The 20,973-nt window shown below is 39.0% G+C and overlaps 1 pseudogene; it reads right to left on the bottom strand.

Moving 5' to 3' along the window:
• Positions 1-19,047: 19,047 nt before the first annotated feature.
• LOC126779770 (uncharacterized) lies at positions 19,048-20,543 on the bottom strand (annotated as a pseudogene).
• Positions 20,544-20,973: the final 430 nt, after the last annotated feature.

The raw sequence follows: 20,973 nt of genomic DNA, 5'->3' as shown, positions 1-20,973 counted from the left end.
CAATTTATTTATTTAATTTATTTATTTAATATTTGGGAAACAAACAGATATAAAATATAATCTAATTACATAATACAATTTAAATATCACATTATCCAGCGAAGTTTCCACCGATTGATGAAACATAAAATGCACTCAAATACTTTAACACAATAAGAGAAAAATTATTGGACAATATTAAAAATATATAATTAAGTTAATTTAAGATTGTTACAAATATTATCTTTAAATTTAATCAAAGATAAATGAAATATATCAATGTTCCCAAAATGCTTATTATATTCGCGACAAGCTCTGATTAGAAAACAGTTAGCATTATGTGATGAATGACAAGTGGGAGTATAAAAACATAACGGTTGACGAGCGTTGGATCGTGGGCAGTTCAGAGACAACTTGCTAAGTAGAAAAGGGGAGTCAACAATATTATTAATAATTTTATATAAGAGAACTTGGTCTCTCATAGATCGGCGTTTTGAAAGAGCTAATAAAGGTTCATGGGTAGAATCGCTAGATTTAAAAGACAAATATTTTAAAAATTTGTATTGGATCTTCTCGATTTCATTTATATGAATATTGTACTGAGGATTCCATACCGTAGATGCATACTCGAGTATATAACGGACGTACGCGTTATAAAGCAGGTTAATAGTAGAAGTATTTTTAAATTCAGATCCTGTTCTCATGATGAATCCTAGCATGCGATAGGCTTTTGTTGAAATACTTCTAATACGAGAACCAAAAGAGAGCTTGCTATCCAGTGTCACGCCTAAGTCTCTCACCTCGTAATTCCTTGATATGTCGTTATTATTGACAGTATATTTATAAAGCAAAGTTTTACGCTTACGAGAAAAAGAAATTATAGCACATTTGTTTATGTTGAGATGAAGAGAATTTAATTTGCAGTATGTCTCTAACCTATTTAAGTCAGATTGTAGAGCATGACAATCATCTAAAGATTTAACAGATTTGAAAATTTTTGTGTCATCAGCATATAAAAGAAAATCTGAAGACACAAAAACATTATTTATGTCATTTATGAATATATTGAAAAGTAAAGGACCGAGGTGAGAGCCCTGCGGAACACCTGAACTTATCGGTATAAAAGATGACAGATAACCTTTAATAGGGACAGCCTGAGAACGGTTGCGAAGGTATGAATCCAACCATCTGAGCAGGTCGCCATGTATACCGAAACTTTCAAGTTTGTAAATAAGTATATTATGAGACACTTTATCAAAGGCTTTGCAGTAATCGGTATACACGACATCCACCTGATGTCCTTGATCCATGGAATTAGAAACCTGATGCAAAAATTCACATAAGTTTGTCTCCGTCGACCTTTTATTGATGAAACTATGTTGCTCATTTATTAAGTGAGAACGTATAATAGGGAATATTGTGTCGTAAATTATTTTTTCAAACAACTTCGCAATGCAGCAAAGTTTGGATATGGGCCTATAATTTTTTATATCATGTTTGCTACCGGATTTTAAAATAGGTACAATGTAAGATTTTTTCCATAAAGTTGGTAAACATCCGGTGTGGAGAGACATGTTAAATAATAAAAATATTGGTAACGCTAATGCATTGCGAAATTGTTTAAGAAAACAGGGAGGTAAAGCATCGGGGCCGGTACCTTTGCGTGTATCGAGGTTTCTAAGATAATTCTTGACAATTGGAATTGAGAGTTCAATAGAGTGTTGATCCACGAAAGATCGACTCTTCGGTGGCAATGAAACTGAACCTCCTTCCGGTTCAAACACAGATTGAAAATAACTATTTAAAACATAGTTATTTAAGCTTTAATAATTGTGTAATCATTATTATTGTAATGTATGTAATCATTCAGTTGATTATAAATACATAACTATGTGATTGATGATTTTGTGAGTTGTGTATGCGTGAATCGTCATAAATGTTAATAATTTAATATTAGTTTACATATTTAACTTTATTACGGTTCTAAAAACATCTCATATTTTTAGACAATTATAGAAGTCATTATTTCCACATTGTTATAACAATTTATGTTATTAATTGAGAGAGAGTTGGTTCCTCCTGACTGGCCTAGGCCAGTCTGGGTACGGGCCTCGGGGTGGCCCCCTTTACCCGGGCTGGTCCTCACCGACAAGTTAACTTGTCTTGCCTAGTTTGTTTTGGCCCAAAGGGCCAGGGTTACAACGACCCAGTGGCTATTGTCGTCGAAGGTTGTTGTATTGTTGGTTTGTCCTGTTCAGGTGGTTGTCTGATCCAGTGTTGGTCGTCGTCCTATCGTCAGTCCTCCAAATCGTCGTCCTCGATACCCACGTCGGGGCAGATGGTCGGTGACAGTAGAAGCTCACGAAATAGAGGACACCCCTCAGGTGGTCAAGCATGTAGTGGTGCACTGCCGTGGAGGTGCCCGCACGCACGCACATCCGCTCTTCCGAACATTGTGCACGTGAGTTGGCGGACGAACTTCTCCACGGTGGGCGTCCTGGTGTCTCGATGTGTGACGTCGTTTCTGACGTACCTCGGGGTTCCTACTATCATTCGCAGGCATCGATTCTGCTGGATCTGCAACCTCCGCTTCTGGTGCGCTGAGCATAGCGCATACCAGGCGGGGGCAGCATACGTCAGTCGCCAGCAGACGTAAGCTCCGTAGATCCTCAGTTTGGTCTTCTGTGCTAGGCGAGATGCGAAGAGGGTGTACAGCTTTGACCGGTCAGCCGCGGCGTGATTCACCGCTTTATTGACGGTGGGTATCACGCGCAGCCTGCGGTCAATGTGACACTCCAGGTAGCAAAGTGAGGTCTGCCACTTCACGTCCTGGTCTCGGAGTGTGAGCTGACGCATCGGCTTGTCAGTAAGCAGAGAGGCCGTCTTACCGACGTTGACGGCCATCCTCCACTTGTCTAGCCACTCCGGAAGCAGATCCAGCTGGCGCTGCATCTTGTTTGCAGCGATGATTTGGTGGGGAACGACAAGAAGAACGCACTGTCGTCCGCGTACAGGGCGAACAGTACGTCCTCTTTCTATACGTTTGTAGTAGCGTTAATTTCGTTTGTAGTAGCGGTCATTTCGATTGTAGTAACCACTTTTCGTTTGTAGAAGCGTTCATTTCGTTTGTAGTACCTTCTATTCGTTTGTTGTAACGGTCATTTCGTTTGTAGTAACTTGGTGTATCTCATTATCGTTCGTATTTGTTTTGTGAAAGAAATAAAACTTGCTTAAAAGTTTTAAAAATTTCTTTTTTTTTTACTTTAGGATTTTTTTTGCTTCAACTACAAACGATTTTGTTTCACTACAATCAACTACAAACAATTCACTTCAAGAAACAACTATTCATTTTGAGTGCCGACAGAACCGGGGAATGAGTTTTTTTCGATGTCCAATTTTTTTTTTTAGTTACAACAATCGAAAAAAAAATTACTACAATCAACTACATACGAATATCTATAACAATCAAAAAGACAAAATACGATTTTCAAAAGTCGTGTGCCAAGTTCACATAGTCAAACACTCCACTTGCTCGTGGATCGCCGCGTGATGACGGACGACATTGACGTTGGTCATGTCCGGTGGATCGGGAGTAAACTGCCTCTCCAGGTGCTCCGCCAGGATCTCTGTCCTGTCTCTGGCGGAGTATCTCCTTTTGCCCGCTCGATCTAGTAGCTAGATAGGAGTGTTGCTTCTGGTTAGTTTCTTGCGGAGGTGGTACACCGACGTGTCATGCTCGGACGAATAGGAAGATGCTGAGTGTCGAGGTCGTAGATGACCTCAGCATCTATTGGGCAGTCTACTCCATGGTGCAGCACTATGTCCAGGACGTGAGGCTGGTTCTTGCATTGGGCTGGTATGTGGGTTGGCGCTCCTTGACCCAACACACCGTAGCCGTGACGTTCAGCATCTCGGTGCAGTTTCCTTCCAGCCGTGGTAATAACGCGAGAGCTCCAATCAGGGTGCTTCGCGTTAAGATCGCCCACGACTGGTGTAGGTATCTGCGAACCGAAGAGTGCTTGGACATCTGTGCTGCAAAACAATGGTCCGGGTGGCTTGTAGGCGGCAAACACTTGGAGCTCCATTTCACCAGCTCGCACCCCCTGCGTTCTCAGATATACAAAAGGGGGCATGTGCAAGTTCTTCGTGTACTACGTCTTTCCTCACCAGGGCTGCAGTTCCCCTGAAAGGGGTTTCCCGGGGAGAGATTTCGTCGCGCCGGTTCTAATTAATTGTGTAATAATTAGTGAAACGTGGCTTCATGAATCTACAATAATATATATCGGCGCAAACATGATTTTATGTCGCGACTGTTATAATTAAAACAATTTATTTATTTAATTTATTTATTTAATATTTGGGAAACAAACAGATATAAAATATAATCTAATTACATAATACAATTTAAATATCACATTATCCAGCGAAGTTTCCACCGATTGATGAAACATAAAATGCACTCAAATACTTTAACACAATAAGAGAAAAATTATTGGACAATATTAAAAATATATAATTAAGTTAATTTAAGATTGTTACAAATATTATCTTTAAATTTAATCAAAGATAAATGAAATATATCAATGTTCCCAAAATGCTTATTATATTCGCGACAAGCTCTGATTAGAAAACAGTTAGCATTATGTGATGAATGACAAGTGGGAGTATAAAAACATAACGGTTGACGAGCGTTGGATCGTGGGCAGTTCAGAGACAACTTGCTAAGTAGAAAAGGGGAGTCAACAATATTATTAATAATTTTATATAAGAGAACTTGGTCTCTCATAGATCGGCGTTTTGAAAGAGCTAATAAAGGTTCATGGGTAGAATCGCTAGATTTAAAAGACAAATATTTTAAAAATTTGTATTGGATCTTCTCGATTTCATTTATATGAATATTGTACTGAGGATTCCATACCGTAGATGCATACTCGAGTATATAACGGACGTACGCGTTATAAAGCAGGTTAATAGTAGAAGTATTTTTAAATTCAGATCCTGTTCTCATGATGAATCCTAGCATGCGATAGGCTTTTGTTGAAATACTTCTAATACGAGAACCAAAAGAGAGCTTGCTATCCAGTGTCACGCCTAAGTCTCTCACCTCGTAATTCCTTGATATGTCGTTATTATTGACAGTATATTTATAAAGCAAAGTTTTACGCTTACGAGAAAAAGAAATTATAGCACATTTGTTTATGTTGAGATGAAGAGAATTTAATTTGCAGTATGTCTCTAACCTATTTAAGTCAGATTGTAGAGCATGACAATCATCTAAAGATTTAACAGATTTGAAAATTTTTGTGTCATCAGCATATAAAAGAAAATCTGAAGACACAAAAACATTATTTATGTCATTTATGAATATATTGAAAAGTAAAGGACCGAGGTGAGAGCCCTGCGGAACACCTGAACTTATCGGTATAAAAGATGACAGATAACCTTTAATAGGGACAGCCTGAGAACGGTTGCGAAGGTATGAATCCAACCATCTGAGCAGGTCGCCATGTATACCGAAACTTTCAAGTTTGTAAATAAGTATATTATGAGACACTTTATCAAAGGCTTTGCAGTAATCGGTATACACGACATCCACCTGATGTCCTTGATCCATGGAATTAGAAACCTGATGCAAAAATTCACATAAGTTTGTCTCCGTCGACCTTTTATTGATGAAACTATGTTGCTCATTTATTAAGTGAGAACGTATAATAGGGAATATTGTGTCGTAAATTATTTTTTCAAACAACTTCGCAATGCAGCAAAGTTTGGATATGGGCCTATAATTTTTTATATCATGTTTGCTACCGGATTTTAAAATAGGTACAATGTAAGATTTTTTCCATAAAGTTGGTAAACATCCGGTGTGGAGAGACATGTTAAATAATAAAAATATTGGTAACGCTAATGCATTGCGAAATTGTTTAAGAAAACAGGGAGGTAAAGCATCGGGGCCGGTACCTTTGCGTGTATCGAGGTTTCTAAGATAATTCTTGACAATTGGAATTGAGAGTTCAATAGAGTGTTGATCCACGAAAGATCGACTCTTCGGTGGCAATGAAACTGAACCTCCTTCCGGTTCAAACACAGATTGAAAATAACTATTTAAAACATAGTTATTTAAGCTTTAATAATTGTGTAATCATTATTATTGTAATGTATGTAATCATTCAGTTGATTATAAATACATAACTATGTGATTGATGATTTTGTGAGTTGTGTATGCGTGAATCGTCATAAATGTTAATAATTTAATATTAGTTTACATATTTAACTTTATTACGGTTCTAAAAACATCTCATATTTTTAGACAATTATAGAAGTCATTATTTCCACATTGTTATAACAATTTATGTTATTAATTGAGAGAGAGTTGGTTCCTCCTGACTGGCCTAGGCCAGTCTGGGTACGGGCCTCGGGGTGGCCCCCTTTACCCGGGCTGGTCCTCACCGACAAGTTAACTTGTCTTGCCTAGTTTGTTTTGGCCCAAAGGGCCAGGGTTACAACGACCCAGTGGCTATTGTCGTCGAAGGTTGTTGTATTGTTGGTTTGTCCTGTTCAGGTGGTTGTCTGATCCAGTGTTGGTCGTCGTCCTATCGTCAGTCCTCCAAATCGTCGTCCTCGATACCCACGTCGGGGCAGATGGTCGGTGACAGTAGAAGCTCACGAAATAGAGGACACCCCTCAGGTGGTCAAGCATGTAGTGGTGCACTGCCGTGGAGGTGCCCGCACGCACGCACATCCGCTCTTCCGAACATTGTGCACGTGAGTTGGCGGACGAACTTCTCCACGGTGGGCGTCCTGGTGTCTCGATGTGTGACGTCGTTTCTGACGTACCTCGGGGTTCCTACTATCATTCGCAGGCATCGATTCTGCTGGATCTGCAACCTCCACTTCTGGTGCGCTGAGCATAGCGCATACCAGGCGGGGGCCGCATACGTCAGGCGCCAGCAGACGTAAGCTCCGTAGATCCTCAGTTTGGTCTTCTGTGCTAGGCGAGATGCAAAGAGGGTGTACAGCTTTGACCGGTCAGCCGCGGCGTGATTCACCGCCTTATTGACGGTGGGTATCACGCGCAGCCTGCGGTCAATGTGACACTCCAGGTAGCAAAGTGAGGTCTGCCACTTCACGTCCTGGTCTCGGAGTGTGAGCTGACGCATCGGCTTGTCAGTAAGCAGAGAGGCCGTCTTACCGACGTTGACGGCCATCCTCCACTTGTCTAGCCACTGCGGAAGCAGATCCAGCTGGCGCTGCATCTTGTTTGCAGCGATGATTTGGTGGGGAACGACAAGAAGAACGCACTGTCGTCCGCGTACAGGGCGAACAGTACGTCCTCTTTCTATACGTTTGTAGTAGCGTTAATTTCGTTTGTAGTAGCGGTCATTTCGATTGTAGTAACCACTTTTCGTTTGTAGAAGCGTTCATTTCGTTTGTAGTACCTTCTATTCGTTTGTTGTAACGGTCATTTCGTTTGTAGTAACTTGGTGTATCTCATTATCGTTCGTATTTGTTTTGTGAAAGAAATAAAACTTGCTTAAAAGTTTAAAAAATTTCTTTTTTTTTACTTTAGGATTTTTTTTGCTTCAACTACAAACGATTTTGTTTCACTACAATCAACTACAAACAATTCACTTCAAGAAACAACTATTCATTTTGAGTGCCGACAGAACCGGGGTATGAGTTTTTTTCGATGTCCAATTTTTTTTTTTAGTTACAACAATCGAAAAAATAATTACTACAATCAACTACATACGAATATCTATAACAATCAAAAAGACAAAATACGATTTTCAAAAGTCGTGTGCCAAGTTCACATAGTCAAACACTCCACTTGCTCGTGGATCGCCGCGTGATGACGGACGACATTGACGTTGGTCATGTCCAATGGATTGGGAGTAAACTGCCTCTCCAGGTGCTCCGCCAGGATCTCTGTCCTGTCTCTGGCGGAGTATCTCCTATTGCCCGCTCGATCTAGTAGCTAGATAGGAGTGTTGCTTCTGGTTAGTTTCTTGTGGAAGTGGTACACCGACGTGTCATGCTCGGACGAATAGGAAGATGCTGAGTGTCGAGGTCGTAGATGACCTCAGCATCTATTGGGCAGTCTACTCCATGGTGCAGCACTATGTCCAGGACGTGAGGCTGGTACTTGCATTGGGCTGGTATGTGGGTTGGCGCTCCTTGACCCAACACACCGTAGCCGTGACGTTCAGCATCTCGGTGCAGTTTCCTTCCAGCCGTGGTAATAACGCGAGAGCTCCAATCAGGGTGCTTCGCGTTAAGATCGCCCACGACTGGTGTAGGTATCTGCGAACCGAAGAGTGCTTGGACATCTGTGCTGCAAAACAATGGTCCGGGTGGCTTGTAGGCGGCAAACACTTGGAGCTCCATTTCACCAGCTCGCACCCCCTGCGTTCTCAGATATACAAAAGGGGGCATGTGCAAGTTCTTCGTGTACTACGTCTTTCCTCACCAGGGCTGCAGTTCCCCTGAAAGGGGTTTCCCGGGGAGAGATTTCGTCGCGCCGGTTCTCAAAGAAGTTCGGGGTTTTGAGCTCAATTTCGGCTGAGAGCTTGGTCTCGCCCAGAAGGATTATATGTCAGCTCCCGGACATGGCCTCGTATGCCGCCTGGGTTCCAGTATTACTGGGTCCGCCTGGGTACAGAAACCTTTCTCAGCTGGAATTTAATTTAGCGAGGGCGGCGATTCCAGTTGAGATTGCAGGTATAATGTCCTGGCCTTGAGTGTAGTCGACAAGGATCGCCGTCAAGGCTTCCATAAAGACCCGTACGATGATGTTAGTGACATTTCTCGCTGGTCAAGGTTATCTTCGGCGCAGGGGGAAGTACTTCCTGCCTCTCCACTGGCCGCGTGACGGCAGCCGGAGCGGGCTTTGGCTCCGTCGCTACCTTCCTGGGCTGCGGCGTCGATGCCACCGCTGGCTCAGTTCTGGCTGGTCTAGCTGCCCTCTTCTTCCTTTTCTTCTTTTTGGGCTTTGAAAGAGGTTGGCCCCTGGTCGTCGGTTGGTTTTCTGGTGGAGCTAATGTAGCTGGGGCCGCTAATTCAGCTCGTCCCGCTGTGGTTTTCTTGATGGTGGGTGGTGGTTATCGTTTTCTATCGTCGCTCTGGGTTCTGCGACGATAGGGCGATTCTCTGTCTGTCGAGGTGCTGTAGGGGGGGCGCGCTCTTTACCTTTTCGAAGATGTCTCTGAACAACCGACCATGGAATGCCCGACCTACCTCGGCCTCGCTTGCGTTGGTCTAAAGTGGGAGGGCTCCCCCCCCTTCAGACATGACAGTGGTGTTGGTCTCTTGCTGCTCATCTTAGACGCAACGTGAAAAATGCTGCGTCTGCCGCCGAATTCATCGATGGCTTTGGCGTATTTAAGTTATTTAATTTTTTCTATTTAGTGCCTATTTCTCAGAACTTACGCTATGATTTGCTAGAGCTGAACTGAAGTTAGTCTAGAGATGTAAACTCTAAATTTTATTTTTATAATAATATTATCGTTTTTTTTTTTACCTATATTCTTTTTTATTACTAGCGTTCACATCCAGGATTTAAAATTAAAAATATTTCTATACCTACCTCTTAAATAAAAGTCTCACTGTTATAGTTTTTTTTACTGTATACAACATTTATTTTTTTATCAAATTTGAAGTACAATCATCACTTGAACTGCTTTTATTTAAATAGGTCACAAAAGATAGACTAGTTTGCACATATAAGATATATTTAACATTGCACTAAATTTTAATTTGGTGCAATAAGTGTAAGTTTGTCATCTACAAAACGAACTCCAAGTTCTGCATTAAAAAATACGTAATAAATTTATTTAGCTTATGCATATAAATTAGACATTGATTTTGAAATTACTCTATCGTAAGCAACGTCGGCCCTGATAGTTCATAGGGCTCCTAGTGGATTTGTAAAGAACTGAATCTAATAGAATACAGTCAAATAACATTGATATATTTGTATGAAAATGTACGTTTGATAATATGTCATTTAATTGAAACATGAAGATGAATATTCTTTTGTTATTTACTGGATGTTCTGAAGATTCTATCTTTTCAGCCGTCTGGTGGTTCCTCTGTATCTCCAGGAAGTGAAAACCATCATTATTTAAAAAATTAGATCTTTTAATATCGAGAGGTGGAAAAGAACGATGAGGGTGCTTCTTCTGAAGATTCCAAATAATAAGATGATGTACATTCTAGACATCGGATAAAACTTAAACAGTGTAACCAAGTCCGAAAACAACTTCGACTTATCCACTTGAAGTATTAACAGAAGTGTTGGGCTTAATAAATGTAAATGTCTAATGAGTGGACCTGGTCAACAATTTTCCGATAAAAACAAAGGGAACATTAAGGTTAAGTTATGTGCCGTAATGAAAAAATGTATTAAATAGGATTAAGTTCTGCTTCTGTTGTTGTCCAATGTAACCGAAGATTCACAGACATATATATGTCTGTGAATATATATATATATATATATATATATATATATATATATATATATATATATAAACCAATTCTCCATACCAGCCTTAATAAATCTTTCGTTGAGTGCATATGTATATGTACCAAATCTGGTCAGCTTGACATAAGCATAATTAAGTCTGACAAGCCCAATTGGGCTTTTTTAAAATAAATATTTTGTAAAAAAGAAAATTTATTGCCTGTAAATGTTTCACTGCCTAGCTAAGGCCTATTCCCTTTTGAGAAGGTTTGGAGCTTACTCCACAACGATTTTCCAATGCGAGTTGGTGGATACATGTGGCAGATTTTCATTTGCCACGTCACGATGTTTTTCTTCAGCGCCGAGTATGCGATGCAGTATAAACACAAGCAAAATATATACATTCCTATTTTATATAAAATGACAAGAAAAAAGAAAAATCGTCATTTAATAATTTATTTGGATTTAGTTTCGTTTATTCTTCAAAAATTGTCTCCAAAGTTATGGAAAACTACCTTAGTCTGGTCATTGCATAATCACGGCAGTTATATTAGATGGTCGAGGTGATGGTTAGTATTAGGATCATGTAGAATGGATCGATTGGACAAATGCTCCAAAAATACAGACACAACACAAAAAACTTTTTTTTTCGAGAAGTGCACATTTAAAGTGTACTCCAATACACACAATAGAGCTTGCTACAACATTTTGAGCAGCTTCGAGTAGTGTGGCATGGTGTGATACTTACGTCAACTTTGTCCCACATATATAAATACTTGCTCTTAGAACAGATAACGTTAGATTCAGTGCGCTTTTTATTTTTGAGACATCATACACAACGGCCACGTTTGTAACGCACTTTACTGTTAGAAGCACAATCACCTTTGTCGTATTGTTAATGTTTGTCGTAATCTAGGAAATGATCAATACCGTCCAATCGTACATAATTCGCTTGTACAGTAGCCGCTCTGGTACGCTGGATGTTTTTATGTTTTTTTGACAGTATATTTGCTAAAGCATATCTGAATTCCCTGTGGCTCATTTTTCGACCTTGGGGATTCGCATTATTGTTTTATATTCTAAAAGAATTTAGAATACTAATATTTAATATTCTTCTAAATACTTTTATATACCACTTAAGCTCATGCTTGCGCTCCAATAATAATAATAATCTTTATTTGAAAATATAAGCATTACAGTATTTACACCAAGTCGCTTATATCTACACTAATTACTAAACATTTTTTAATTATTCATACTAATTTAACATAACATACTACAAGGATAAATAAAATAAAATTTAGTAAAACAAAAATAGAATTAAAATTTGTAAACAAAATAAGCTTAAATCTATTTAGGAACCACAAAATTAATTTTTAAAATTCTGAAATATATAAATTTGTTTGAACATAGTATAAAAGGGATCATAAAATATGTCTACATCTCGACAACGTACGAAGTCATTTAAAAGTTTAACAGCCCTAGCAGTGGGGCTGTTGCTAGCTTGGGGAGAATGCCACATAGGTGGATAGCAAAACAATCTATGTTGCCGTCTTCCAACACCACGCATATATTTGTCGGGAACATATAAATATATTGATTCGCGTACAGCAGTGCTATCCATCCTATGCACTAGAATTAAATAGTAAAATTTTATAAGTGCGGCTTCCCGTCTAAGCTGAAGTGAATCTAGACCAACCATACCTGACACAAACATTGAAGGATAGAGAAAAGGGTAATATCCATATTTACGTTTAAATAAATATCTACAGAATTTTCGTTGAATTTTTTCTAACATTATACTATACATTGCCTCAAGCGGACTCCAAACTATTGCATTATATTCTAATTTACTACGGACATAGGCATTATACAATTGTTCTATTAGATAGATAGATAGATAGATAAAGTCTTTATTTGGATCACACCACATGAGTAAAAATAAGAAGATAAAAAAGAAATGACAAAAGTAACACAGAGTTTAAGTTAATTTATGTCGTAGAAAAAAATAAATAAAAAATTAACTAACTTACAAAAATATTTTGCATTTAATTTTATTACTTGGGTATTCTTAAATTGCGATGATATTCTAATAATGAAACCAAGGCATTTATTAGCATCTTTGCATGTTTTAAGTATATGGTCATGAAAATTTAGTTTTCTATCCATTATAACACCTAAATCCCTGATTTTGGGTACATGTTCCATTGGTGTGTCAGACAGATTATATATATTTTTAATAAGTTTACGAGATCGAGAAAAAGTGATAGTTTTACATTTTGAATTATTAAATGATAATTTGTTTCTTATAGTCCAGTCAACTACGGCATCGATATCACGTTGTAGCGCTACACAGTCTTTAGTCTCGGTTACAGATAGGTACAGTTTCAAATCATCAGCAAACATAAGGCATTTGGCATTAGAGATAACACTAGGTAAATCATTTATCATCATCAAAAATTGCATAGGACCCAAGGTACTACCTTGACTAACCCCTGATCGTGTATAATACTCTTCCGATTTATACCCGTCTAGCTTAACAAACTGTCTTCGATTTTTTAAATAGTGAGCCATCAATTCTAAGAGCGAAGTTGAAAATCCTAATAAAGCAAATTTGTTTAAAAGTACATCATTATCTACAAGATCGAAGGCTTTTTTGAAATCAAAGTAGGCGGCATCTACTTGACAACCAGACTTAACTTTAGTACTTATATAATCTACAAATTCTGTATGATTAGTCAATGTGGAGCGTCCAGGACGAAACCCATGCTGGCAATCACTCAATTGCCCCTTTATTTGTATATAAATGATGTTATTAAGAATCGATTCAAATATCTTTCCAAATACACAAAGAACAGCGATTGGTCTATAATTTGTTATATCCGTGGACGAGCCCGATTTTGGAATAGGTGTTACTCGGGACACTTTCCACTTGCTAGGGTATAAACATTGTTTAATTGAAAGATTATATATATGAAGTAACGGCACTTCCAAAGCTGACAAGCAATCTTTTACTAGAAAGGGAGGTATGTTGTCAGGACCAAAAGCAGTTGAAGCTTTTAGTCGCCGTATTGCAAATCTGAGTTCAGCAACTGTCACTTTTTCAATGGTTACCGTAGATTGGCAACCAAAGCGATTAGCCTCTGCCTCGGCTATCTTTACGTCTAACAGAGGAGAAGAATCATGAAACACAGAACTGAAATATTTAGCAAATGAATCAATAGCTTTCTGCCCTTCTACAGCTTTATTCTTATAAGTATATGTTTTTATCTGCTGCCTAGTTTTACGTTTTTCCTTTACAAATTGCCAAAAACTTGATGATTCTATATATATATTGTTTTCAACCCTAGATATATAATTTTTAAATTCTATATTTATAAGATCCTTGACTTTAGTTCTATAGTATTTAAAAAGTTCCCTATTAAACTCCAAATCATAACACTTAAACTTTTTTAGATTAAAATATTTTAATTTTATATATATTATTTCTTTGGTATACCATTTTGGGTAATTATATTTATTACTTTTGACTATTGTTCTTGTAGGAACGTGTGTACTAATAACACTATTAAGTTTATTATATAGCATATCTACGGCTAAGTCTAAATTTAAATGATGTTTTTCAAGTAAGTCGGTCCAGTCAATATTAGCAACATCAACGTACAAGCTATGGAGGTCTGCTTGCCGAAAGTTCCACTCCGTGATTAAATATTCTCCTGGTGTCGGAGACGTTGGATTTTGTTTTGTTCTAGGAAGTGTGAGCAATATCTCTAGGGGCGGGTGGTATGCATCCATGGGAACTAGATGTTCCGTATCGGATGATATTTTAATATTATTATCTAGAGTAGTTAGTACTAAATCTAAGATACATCCATATTTATTGCTAATATTATTACATTGTTGTAACTTACTATATTCCATAAAATTATTAAATTGAGATCTAACACTATTATTGCACGAATTTAAATTGAAATCACCAACTATCATAAATGGATATTCAGTATACATATTTATAGCATTTTCTATACATGTTAAAACATCAAGATATTGCTTACTGCTGTAACTGGGTGGTAAATATACTACACATATCATTAACTTAATATGTTTCCAGGTAATAATAGCAAACAATAATTCTTTATCATCAGTTAAGTTATCTACATTTGTAATTCTTTTTATATTATAACAATTTTTAGCTGCCAATAGAACCCCGCCCCACCCGACGTCGCCGTGCCGGTCTTTCCGTAGGACACAGTATTCAGTATGTATAATAAATACATGGCCAGTTTTTAGTCTTTCATGTCCACATCGCCCATGTATTTATTGTAGCTATGAACTATAAGTGGTTTTTCACATACAACACTTGCTCGTTGCCCAGTTGCCATGTCGGTATTGTAATATGTTGAAATCATTTTGACAAGCATCTTGCCACGACAAAACAGTTACATCACCACAATGTCAAGCTATGAAGGTTCCTCTTTGCATCTGTTTGTCATTTAGACATTTAATGTCTCGAGACGTATCGATCCTACGTCTATTTAATGAGCCGTTAACGTCAGTTTGGTTTGCCTTTAAAAACCTGGTTAATGTAACGCTATTGTAAAAATTATCCATGACTAAGCAATGGCCCTTATGTAGGTACGCTTCCATTAGCTTCCAAACAATTTTTGAAGAGGTTCCATGCAAACCATGAACTTATTGTGAGGGACCAGTAATTTTACCAATATAAATAAAAAAAGTTAAGCAAATATCCCGTTTTAGCTTCACATAAATCAAATATCTTAATTCCAAATCGTGCGGCTTTAGTTCGAATACACTAAACCCAACTCAAGCTTTCCTTCCAAAGTAGGAGCGATTCATCTAGACTAATATGACGCCGACGTGTATATAACTCTTGGAATTTTTTATTACAGTCATGTCATCCCCATGTACATTTAAGTCATAATTATTAATAAAATGAATGAATCGTAATATCAATAAAAATCTATTTTTAGACATTATTTCACGGAAATTGGTCATACCCATTACTCCTAAACTCCAGTATTCGTCAATGCGGTTGCGGTAACAAAGGCCCATATATATAAGTAATGCAAAAAATTTGTACATTTCCTCTACCGTGACTTCATACCAATCATGAAGTCGAGATTCAGGAAAAAACCCTGTTTCTGTTTCACTTACACTCACTATTGTTTGCCAAGCATATTCATTAGTATGATGTACAATTTTTTCCATGATAGTGTTGTCCCATATGGATGAAAATATTTCAAATGGGTCTGCTGAAGGTATTTTCGGGCCTGATTGTTCTGTATAATTTTCCTAAACACCTAAAAATATTGGTAAATCATTTGTCCATATGAGGTTATCTGAATCTCTATCTGGCAATGTCGGTACATCGTCTATTACAACTTCACCATCATCTAAATTATCGCTTCCTCCCTGTAAAATTCTTAGAAGTTCTTCTTCGGTAATATCTTCTGATTCGTCACATTCACTGCCTGAATCACAGCTAAAGCCTCAACTAAAGATGGAGGTAGAATAATTTCATCAGAAACACTGAGATTACTCTAAAAAGGTTTTTACCAATAACTCATATAAATTAAAAATATATCTACAAATTCAAATGCTATCAACCTATCAATACTTACAATAGAGGTTTAGTTGTTAGCATCAAAAATGGACTTGACTCTGCTTGATATTCGATGTTTTCTAGACCAGAACTGTTTGATTGATCAATATTGGGAATGCGATACAACATTTCCCTATTTCCCTATTTCCTAGACGTGGCTGGTAGTGCCGAGAGTATAGATTGATCTTTTTTCGAATTCATCTAAACAATAATAATCAATTTGTGTCGTAATATATAATAACGTTTTGTATACAAATTATCTTTATTATTAACAAACGTGACAGAAACAGGAAATGTAATTATTTTTTAATAAGTAAAAAATGTGTAGACCTCGTAAAATAATAAACTAAAAACAAGTACAACTAAACTAATTTTAACAACAAAAATTAACCCTTTTCATTTAGGATATTTTTTCCATACTAGCAACTTTCTAAGGTGTGGTATTACGATAAATTTCTTGAAACTCATTAAATTCAAATAATTATAAACCCTATTTACTTTCTCTACGATTAATCTGATTGAAATAGTAAACTATATCTATTTAAAAGCTTATTATGCATACTTTTCACATGTGCTTATATAAATATTAATAATAAATTTTTTTTGTCTGTCTTTCTGTTATTCGGGGTAATCTTTAAAACGGATAAAAATTACTTAGGTGAAATGGAGCCCCAAGTGTTTGCCGCCTACAAGCCACTCGGACCACTGTTCTGCACCACAGATGTCCAAGCACTCTACGGTTCGCAGTGGTCGTGGGCGATCTCAACGCGAAGCACCCTGATTGGGGCTCTCGCGTTATTACCACGACCGGAAGGAAACTGCACCGAGATGCTGAACGTCACGGCTACGGTGTGTTGGGTCAAGGAGCGCCGACCCACACACCAGCCCAACGCAAGTACCAGCCAGACGTCCTGGACATAGTGCTGCACCATGGAGTAGACTGCCCAATAGATGCTGAGGTCATCTACGACCTCGACACTCAGCCTCTTCGAATTCAGGTTACCTTTACCCTACAGCTTGAATTCAGTTTATATGTATTAGCGCCTAGTCTTAAAGCGGGTAGATTGGAAGTGCTACAACTCCGAACTCACGGGGCTGAAGCTCACGGTCCCCATCGCGACGCCTACCGACGTCGAGATGGCTGCTGCGGAAATCTCCGAAGCCATTATTGAAGCCAAAGAAGCAGCCACCACCGTCGGTGAATAGGCACGCAGGGACCCACTACCGAGCTCGCTCCGTGATAAACTTCGGAGTAAGCGCGACCTTCGCCGACTGTGGGCACGCACGCGCTGTCCGAGGGTGAAGCGTTTCCTGAATAGGTTTGCAGAGGAAGTGTCACGTCCGATCGTGGCTCTCGACGAAAACAAGTGGGAAGAAACGATCGATCGAGCATCCGAGCACGACACGTCGGTGTACCACCTCTATAAGAAATTGACCAGAAGTGACACTCCTATCTACCCGCTACTGGATCGAGCGGGTAATAGGAGATACTCCGCCAGAGAGAGGGCAGAGCACCTGGAGAGGCAGTTTACTCCCAACTCACCGGACACGACTAACACCAATGTCGTCCGTCATCACGCGGCGATCCACGAGCAAGTGGAGGAGAGTTTTCTGTCGGCTCAGATCCCGCCGCTCCAGGGAGACGACTTTATTTCCCTGTTCGAGCTGCGGAAGGCCGTCTTTCGTCTACTGAAGCGAAAGGCGCCAGGCCCCGACGGAATCACCAACGCCGCGCTGATGCAGGAATTATATATACCTAAGGAAGTCTTCGAAGCGCTCACGGAGACTTTCAACGGGATACTCCGAACCGGACACTTCCCCGAGATATGGAGGAAGGGGAAGGTCATTGTCCTTCCCAAGCCGGGCAAAGACCCCAGACTACCGGCAAGCTATCGGCCCTTTATGCTACTCTCGCACATCGCCAAGCTGTTCGAGCGTCTGCTGCTGTGAAGACTCGCGCCTCACCTGCCCCTGCGCGAGGAGCATTTCGGGTTCTGCAGCAACCACTCAACGACGCTCCAGCTGACGAGAGTTCTCAGCCACTTAGCCAGTGAGAGAAACAAAGGGCGTCCCACCGTCGGGGTCTTTCTCGATATGGAGAAGGCCTTCGATCGGGTGTGGCATACCGGACTCCTGGCAAAGCTTCTGAACACCACGGCGCCTCTTGCGTATGTGCGAGTAGTAGCGTCATTCTTAGAAGGCCGAAGCTTTAATGTCTCGGTGGAAGGATTCACAACCGCGCCTCATTCGAGCCGGAGTACCCCAGGGTAGCTGCGCCACCCTCCCCACCCTCCGCGACCATCTGCGAGAGGGTGAAGAGGACGTAATGCTGGCCCTGTATGCGGACGACAGTGCGTACTTCTCGTCTTCCTATCACCAGATCGTCGCAATTAACAGGATGCAGCGCGTGTTGGATCTGATACCGGATTGGCTAGACAAGTGGAGGATGGCTGTCAACGTCGGTAAGATGGCCGCTCTGCTTATCGGTGCCGACTAGCCGTTACGTCAGCTCAACCTCCGAGGTCAGGACGTAGAGTAGCAGACCTCAGTTTGCTACTTGGGGTGTCACATTGACCGTAGGCTGCGCATGATACCCACCATCAACAAGGCGGTGAATCATGCCGCGGCTGCACGGTCAAAGCTGTACAACCTCTTCACATCCCGCCTAGCACAGAAGACCAAACTGAGGATCTACGGAGCCTACGTTCGCTCACGCCTGACGTATGCGGCACCCGCATGGTATGCGCTGTGCTCAGCGCACCAGAAACGGAGGTTGCAGATCCAGCAGAATCGATGCCTGCGAATGATAGTAGGAGCACCGAGGTAGAAACGATGTCATATATCGTGACACCAGGACGCCTACCGTGGAGGAGTTCGTCCGCCAACTCGAGCGAGCACTGTTCGCCAGAGCAGACTGCAGTGCGAGCGTGCACCGCCACGGAATGTTACCAATAAAGTTTCAACCTTTTTGTTTATAATGTAATTAGGATCTGCCATGAAAAATAACATTTTTTAGTCCACTCAAATACATTTGCATTTGCACCTGGGCATAACATTTGCTAGTGGGTTTCCCATTTTTTATATAGTTACAAAAGGTTTTTTCGCTTATGGGGCACTTAATCTTAAGAATTATAACTTGATAAATGCCATCAGGTGAAACATTGGATAATTTTTGGATATTATTAGTCCGCAATTCTTAATTTTTTTCCCCAGTTTCTTACTCACTGTTATCCGCACTTCATCTTCTAATCTTCTTCCTCGTTTCATAGCTGGTGTATCTGGGATTTGGGGGGGACCCCATGATGAGTGACATCAGTGTTCCATCACCTTTTTGGCACCGACTGACTTAATAAGCCCTAGATGCTGTAATCCGGCCATATCTCAAATCGAACCAAAGGCTATTTTTGTACTGGTCTCGTGTCTCATTTTCAATTTTATTTATGAGGTCATCAGTCAAATTTATTTTATCTAAAAATGTCTCACAGCATTTTTCTTTATACTTCAGTATAAGTTGATGCATTGATGCACTAAGTATTTTATTACTAACATAGTCTGTTTGATACCTCAGTAACTCACAATAACTAAGTTTTCTTTTTTTAACTTCTTCTAAAAAAACATCCAGCACTGTGGGATTAGATGGAATAGGGCTACCGTTTGTCAAGCCCTTTGCTGTAATAAATTTTAGTGTAGTACCAACCCTGGACAGTTTTGATTTTAGCCAATAGCATTGTACTTCAGTTCAAGATGGTTCTTCGCTTCTGCGATGGACCCACATAAGGAGTGCTATGGAATGCTTGCAGCCTCCTTGAGCAGCAACACACTCGTGGCATTCAATGGATGTTACTTTTTCCTCATCTTCATCAACTGTCAATTTCACTGCATACAACTTGGCATGGACTTTGTGTTCTGGGCAAATTTTGCATTTCACAGTGCAAATTTTCCCTTCGCGTTTAAGTTGCACGTAGCTAATAGCATCATCTCCATATGACGGTCGTGAGGGTCTAAAATAAATAAAATTGATGATTGAAATTAATATACTAATACAGAAGGTGGCAATGGACAGGGTGTTTATTAGCTTTAAATAATCACCTAAGATGAGGTGTTTCATTTAAATATATAGAGGCAGAGATTCATAGAGATTTATTATTATTTATTGTTTATGATATATTTAGATTTATAGAAGTATTCGTTAATAGGTAAATTCACAAATTCAGTACTGGTGTAGCTAAATGAAATATTGTCTTAAAAATTCTTACTGGTAACAATATGAGGGCTCTTCATCTGCGAGTAATACTATATAGCTAACAGAAAAAAACCTATGAACACTAAAGACAAATAAAAATGTACTTACAAGGTAGTTTTCACATTTCGAAATTCAGATGAACAAAAGTCTTTATTTGATGAAAGAAACTCTCCTAACATCAACAAATCAATCCTGGGCAAATTAGAGGAATTTGCCTTAACAAAACCTTGTTCCATCATTGACGGGTCTTGGATGTTTTATTTTCTTAACAAAACCCCGAGTAATTAACGACTCAACTAATTAATTGATGCAAAAAATGTTGTTTCAAATAAAATGGCCGATTACAGAATTTTATACTTTTGTTTTATTAAAAATCTTATCAATCTCAATATGTGTATTAAAATGGGATATTTTTTTAGAATCCTTTTAAAATAGTTTCTTCTCTAAAATAATTTATTTTTTAATTCTTTAATACTGTCATAATGCCTATTATATATATATGGTGTTTTTTTTTATTAAGTTCAATTCGAGTTCTAATTTTTTTTTTTTTAATATATCGTTTTTATTAATATCCATACATGCGAGGGCTGATTAAAAATTAATGTCATCTAAAGAAAATAAAATCGTGTATTATTATTAAGTTAGCCTACGGTTAACTGACGATTT

The sequence above is a fragment of the Nymphalis io genome, chromosome 29 (genome assembly GCF_905147045.1).
Source record: "Nymphalis io chromosome 29, ilAglIoxx1.1, whole genome shotgun sequence".
NCBI classification, from domain to species: domain Eukaryota; kingdom Metazoa; phylum Arthropoda; class Insecta; order Lepidoptera; family Nymphalidae; genus Nymphalis; species Nymphalis io.
This window is presented reverse-complemented; position numbering and strand designations above follow the sequence as displayed.